Source organism: Gossypium hirsutum, chromosome A13 (genome assembly GCF_007990345.1).
Source record: "Gossypium hirsutum isolate 1008001.06 chromosome A13, Gossypium_hirsutum_v2.1, whole genome shotgun sequence".
NCBI classification, from domain to species: domain Eukaryota; kingdom Viridiplantae; phylum Streptophyta; class Magnoliopsida; order Malvales; family Malvaceae; genus Gossypium; species Gossypium hirsutum.
Window position 1 is genome coordinate 40,089,073 of NC_053436.1, and position 7,092 is coordinate 40,096,164.

The following is a 7,092-nucleotide window of genomic DNA, read 5'->3' on the forward strand; positions in this document are numbered from 1 at the left end:
TGTTCATTTATGAATTAAGTTAAGACATGCGCACTTGACATTTGGATTTGTTTTATTAAGTAAGTTTCTACGTGTCTCGAATGCATGCAAGGTGTCCATATTTATGAGTGCTATTATCTTAGTATGTGGCTAAATAAATCTATTAACTAGGTGTAAGTTGAGAATGTGTATAATGATATACATGTATTGACCGATTAAACCAAGAAATATAGTGAGTTGGTTTATAACCTAGTAATTGCTTTTAATAGCAATAAATTGTAAATCATGTGAGATATGTATAGATTACTATGTTAATGCCACAGATTTGAAATTGTTTATGCAAATTATATTTTATACTGTTACTTGTGAACGTACGTCTATTTAATTTTACATATGATATGTAATGTCCAAATTTAAAAGTTGTACTAGTTTATGTAAATGATTTGATTTAACTTTCGAGTGTTGATTATATGAATAATTATATATATAATTATGTATTTACTTGTTTAGAATTATGTTTTATTCTATAATGCCTTATGACTCTATTCCGACGACGGATACGAGTTAGGGTGTTACATTTTATTGGTATCAAAGCTATAGTTTAGTCGGTTCTAGAACTAACGTAGCGCGTGTGAGTCTAGCTATAGATGCCATAATAATATTCTGTGATAGTGTGATGACTTCTGACATTTGAAATGTGTTTTTATATAGCAAATGGATCCCGACAGAGTTGTAGCTGATGATGTTAAGAGTGTAGCTCCTGCTCCCGCGCAAGGGACAGCGACGGCTGATTCTCGACTGACTTCGAGTAATCAAGAAAGTGAGGCTAAACAAGCTTTCTATCAAATGATGAATGACTGGTTCACTCAATATATCCAGACTAACCCGGCTGCACAACAACATCCACCCCCGATTAATCCATCTTCGATGCCTGCTGTACCTCAAGTAAGTGATCCGTTGAGATTGTATAAGCCACCTGTTGATAACATTAGAAAACATTGGGCTGAAGAGTGTAAAGCTAGTGATGATGATAATGCTGAGCAGGCCAGGTTCTGGCTTGATAATACTATTCGTGTGTTTGATGAGCTGTCCTGTACCCTAGATGAATGTTTGAAATGTGTCATATCATTGCTACGAGACACATCTGAGAGAGCGGGTGACCTGGGAATTCTTTCAGACTGAGTTTCGTAAGAAATATATCAGCCAGAGATTTATCGACTAGAAGCGCAAGGAATTTCTGGAGCTGAAACAGGGTCGGATGACTATGACAGAGTATGAGCGGAAATTCGTGAGACTTAGTTGGTATGCTCAAGAGTGTGTTTCTACTGAAGCCATAATGTGTAAAAGATTTGAAGATGGGTTGAACGAAGACATTAAACTGTTAGTTGGCATACTTGAGATAAAATAGTTCGTGGTACTGGTTGAGCAAGCTTACAAAGCTGAAGAGCTCGGGAAAGAGAAAAGAAAAGCTAACTTTGAAGCTAGATATGCACACAAAAGAACATCGGGTAAGTCATTCCAGTCAGTATCAAAGAAGTTCTGAGATGATTTCAGCCGTTCTAAGGTCACTTCTTGTTACTCCAAACGGGATCAGAATAGACCACCAGTGAGCTCGAGGGCTACCTTAGTAGCGAGTGTGGGTAATGTCAGATCAAATCAACTTGAGTGTAAACATTGTGGCAAACGACATCCCGACAGTTGCAGGTTACATGATTAGGCTTGTTTTAAATGTGGACTGATGGATCATTATATTCGTGATTGCCCAGTGTTAACTGAGGAAAATCTAGTACATAATACGAGATCGGGTAATACTACAGCTCGAGGTAGACCACCCAGAAATGCTGGTAATGCGAGTGGCATTCAGAGAGGGACTAAAGATACAACAGTTAGATTTGAGGCTCATGCACCTGCCAGAGCCTATGCTATACGTGCACGAGAGGAGGCTTCATCCCCAGATGTCATTACTGGTACATTCACTCTTTATGATACTAATGTAATGCATTGATTGATCCTGGTTCTACTTATTCTTGTGTGTGTGAGACATTAGTACTTAGTAAGACTCTGCCTGTTGAGTCTACTGAGTTTGTGATTAGAGTGTCAAACCCCTTGGGCCGGTGTGTTATGGTTGATAAAGTGAGTAAGAATTGCCCCTTGATGGTTCAATATCTGTGCTTTTCGACTAATTTGATGTTGTTACCATTTGATGAGTTCGACATAATTCTGGGTATGGACTAGTTGACATTACATGATGCTGTTGTGAACTACAAGAGAAAGACCATTGATCTACGGAGTCAGAATGATAAGGTTATTCGAATTGAATCTAGTGATTTGTATGGTCTACCAGCAGTAATTTCTTCAATGCTAGCTCAGAAATATGTGAGAAAAGTGTGTGAAGCTTATTTTTGCCTACGTGCTTGATAGTAAACTGGCTGAAAGAAACACTGAACCAGTGCCTATTGTATGTAAGTCTCCAGATGTGTTTCCTAAAGAATTACCAACTTTGCCACCTATTCGGGAGGTAGAGTTTGGTATTGAGTTAATGCCTGGGATGACTTCGATACCCATAGCTCCATACAGATTGGCACTTACAGAATTAAAAGAATTGAAAGATTAGTTGCAAGAATTGATAGATAAAGGTTTCGTGCGACTGAGTTTCTCTTCGTGGGTTGCACCTGTGTTGTATGTGAAAAAGAAAGACGGAACTATGAGAATGTGCATTGATTATAGGCAGCTTAATAAGGTGACTATAAAGAATAAGTATCCGTTGCCACGGATTGACGATTTGTTTGACCAACTGAAAGGCGCTACAGTATTTTCAAAGATAGATTTGAGATCAGGCTACTATCAGCTGCGAGTTAAAGATTTAGATGTGCCAAAAACTGCTTTCAGAATGAGGTACAGACACTATGAATTTTTGGTTATGCTATTCGGACTCTTTAATGCACCTACTGTTTTCATGGATTTGATGAATCGGATCTTCAAGCCGTATCTGGACCGATTTGTGGTTGTGTTTATAGATGACATATTTATCTACTCTTGTGATGAAGCTGAACATGCTAATTATTTGAGACTTGTGTTGCAGACTTTGTGAGATAAGTTGTTGTATGCGGAATTCAGTAAATGTGAGTTCTGGTTAAGTGAAGTCAGTTTTTTGGGTCATGTGGTATCAACATCGGGTATTCGAGTTGATCCGAGCAAAATTTCAGCTATACTTGATTGGAAACCTCCGAAGAATGTTTCTGAAGTCTGAAGTTTTCTAGGACTTGCTAGTTATTATAGACGGTTCGTGAAAGGTTTCTCTATGATTGCAGCTCCGATGACGAAGCTATTGCAGAAAGATGTTAAATTCGAGTGGTCAGAAAAGTGCCAGAAAAGTTTTGATCAATTGAAAGCCCTTTTTACCGAAGCTCTAGTACTAGTTCATCCAGAATCGGGTAAAGAATTTGTTATTTATAGTGATGCATCTTTAAATGGTTTGGGCTATGTTTTGAAGCAATAAGGCGAAGTGATAACTTAAGCCTCAAGACAGTTAAAGCCACATGAAAAGAACTATCCGACACACGACCTAGAGTTGGCAGCTATTGTGTTTGTGTTGAAAATTTGGTGCTACTATCTGTTTGGAGAGAAATTTCATGTTTATTCTGATCATAAAAGCTTGAAATACTTGATGACTCAGAAAAATCTGAATTTAAGACAACGCCAATGGTTAGAATTGCTAAAATATTATGAGCTTGTGATTGACTACCACCCGGGGAAGGCTAATGTTGTTGTTGATGCTTTAAGCCAAAATTCACTGTTTGCTTTGCATCCAATGAATGCGCCTATGGCTATATCTGATGATGGTTCGATAATAGATGAATTGAAAGCAAGACCGTTATCTGTTCAATAAATTTGTGATGCCCAGAAGGTCGATAATGAATTACTAGCAAAATGAGCTTAGTGTGATACAGATGCTGATTCAGAATTCAGAGTTGATGCAGATAACTGTTTGAGATTCAGAAACTGAATATGTGTTCCGAGAAATTCAGAGTTGATTCAGATGATTTTGAATAAGGCTTACAGTAATCGGTTATCTATTCATCCAGGTAACACAAAGATGTATAATGATCTGAAACAGCTTTATTGGTGGCATGGTATGAAATGGGACATTTCTGATTTTGTTGCAAGATTTTTAGTCTGTCAACAAGTAAAAGCCGAACATGAGGTACCTTCAGGATTACTTCAGTCGATTATGATACCAGAATGGAAATAGGATAGAGTTACAATAGACTTTGTGTCTGGTTTACCGTTGACACCGAGCAAGAAAGATGCAATCTGGGTTGTCGTAGATAGATTGACTAAATCAACTCATTTTGTTTCGATACATACAGACTACTTACTAGATAAGCTAGCTAAATTGTATGTCTCTTAGATTGTGAGATTACATGGTGTGCTTATATCTATTGTTTCGGATAGAGATCCGAGGTTTACATCGCGGTTCTGGAAGAAACTGCAAGATACACTAGGTACGAAATTACATTTCAATACTGCTTTCCATCCCTAAACAGATGGCCAGTCTGAGCGAATTATTCAGATACTTGAGGATATGTTGAGATGTTGCATTCTCGAGTTTGAAGGTATGTAGGAACGATACCTACCTCTAATTGAATTTGTGTATAAAAACAACTTTCAATCGAATATAAAAATGACACCTTATGAGGCTTTGTACAGTTGTAAATGTCGTACTCTATTATACTGGACTGAGGTCAGTGAAAATAAAATACATGGGGTTGATTTGATCAGAGAAACTGAACAAAAAGTGGAAGTGATCCGTAAAAGTATAAAAGCAGCATCAGACTGTCAGAAATCATATACGGACTTGAAACGTAAAGATATAGAGTTTCAGATCGGAGATAAAGTCTTCTTGAAAGTCTTACCGTGGAACAAAATACTAAGATTTGGTCGTAAAGGCAAATTGAGTTCGAGTTTTATTAGGCTGTATGAGGTAATAGAGTCTATCGGGCGAGTTGCTTACAGATTGTTGTTGCCACCTGAGTTAGAAAAGATCCACAATGTATTCCATGTCTCAATGCTTCGTAAATATCGATCTGACCCTTCGCATGTGATTAGTTCGTTTGAGATTGAGATTAAGCCCGATATGACGTATGAGGAGGAACCAATTGGTATCCTAGCTCACGAGATTAAAGAGTTACGAAATAAGAAGATTTCGTTAGTTAAAGTATTGTGGCTTAAACATGGTGTTGAGGAAGCAACGTGGGAATTAGAAGATGCAATGAGAGAATGCTATCTGAACCTATTCACCGGTAAGATTTTCGGGGACGAAAATCCCTAAGGAGGAAAAGTTGTAACAGCCTAATTTAGTCCCTAATCGAAACAGTGGTTTCAAGACCACGAATCTGAGTTAGAAAAATATTTAAAAATTATTTACTGTGTTTATTTTGTGTGAATTGATATCTGTGAAATTTTCGTGATTTAATTTTGTCGTTTAGGTGTCCGATTAAATAAAAGGACTTAATCGCATAAAATGAAAATTTGGTGGTTAATTTTAAAAAGGGATGAATAGTGATTGTTCTTTTAATATGGAGGTTTTATGTTGCTATTAAACCATTAACATATATAGTGGACGGTCATAGCCAAGTTATAATGGTTTTATATTATATTATAAATGTTATATATGTAAATTAGTTAATAAACTTATATTAATTAAAAACCAAAGTTATCATATTCATTATTTATCTTTTTTCATAGATCGAATAAGAAAGAAAAGAAAAGAAACCTAGTTCAGCCATTCAAGGTTCGTTCTCAGTCGATTTTTGATAATTTCTACGTTTTTGAGATCGTTGCTTGGAGTACTACAAAACCCATGCTTTATTTTTTGATTTTGATGAATATTTTGAGTTGTGCCATTGTTTATAGCTTGTGATTTTTTTGTTTGATGATGAAATATGAAAGATATGTTTTAGATTAACATGTTTTGTATTGGAGTTTTTGATGATTTTGAGTAATTAGTACTTAATTGCAAAAATAATAACTTGAGGGACTAAAATGTGAAATTAATGAAATATATGGGCTTTTATTGGTATGGGTACCATTCGGCCTAACATGGGTACTTTGAAATTTTGTGTATTTTTTGTTTTGTGCAATAGGGACTAAATTGTAAAAATTGTAAATGTCAGGGGTAAAATGGTAATTTTCCCATTTATGTGTTTTTGGACTAAATTGTATGAAAATATGTTTGAATGAGCTTAATTTGAATATGTTTAGATCAAGAACCAAAGAAATCAAATTTGGATCAGGGAAAAACGAAAGTTGTCGACTAGTAGCCCCGTCTCTTTTTACAACGTCCGAGGTAAGTTTATAAGCAAATAGACATATTTAATTGTAGCTAAATGTTACTATTATATGTTGGTATGAATTGTATGAACATATATAAGCTATAACCGAATATGATCAAGTTTGGCTACTATATCTCTGAATTGGTTTTAACCGAGTTACGATGTCCGAAAGCCCCATATGAACCTTAGGAATAGTTAGGATACATATGTCATGACACAGGATTCCGATACATGTGTGCAAGTAAGACCATGGCATTGATATGTGATTCTGATATGTGTTTACGAGTAAGACCCTGTTTGGGATAGTGGCATCGATATGTGACTAAATGTAAGACCACGTATGGGACGTTGGCATTGTACGATTTGTGTAATTATCCGAGTGTCCTATCCAATTTGAATGGTTCATCAGGAAAAGGTAAATCGCGACTGAATGTGTAAATGAGTTAAAAAGCCAGGTATAGTTTAGCTTGTTAGCTATTGTTAATAAGGTATGTGTGAGACTTGAAATTTGATAAGTTTTATGTGATGCAAAGGACAAATATATATGAAATAAATAAGTATATTTGATATGAACAAATGTTATGAATATTGTGGAATTAATTTTGGATTATATATGTATATATGTGATCATATATGTATTTGACCATTCTAGTAGTAAATGTACATGATATTATTAGTTGAATTCTTGAGCTTATGCGAATAAGTATATACATGTGTTTGATTGTATAGGGATATTTTAACTTAGAAAGTTGATTTTACATTTGGTTAATATGGTTGT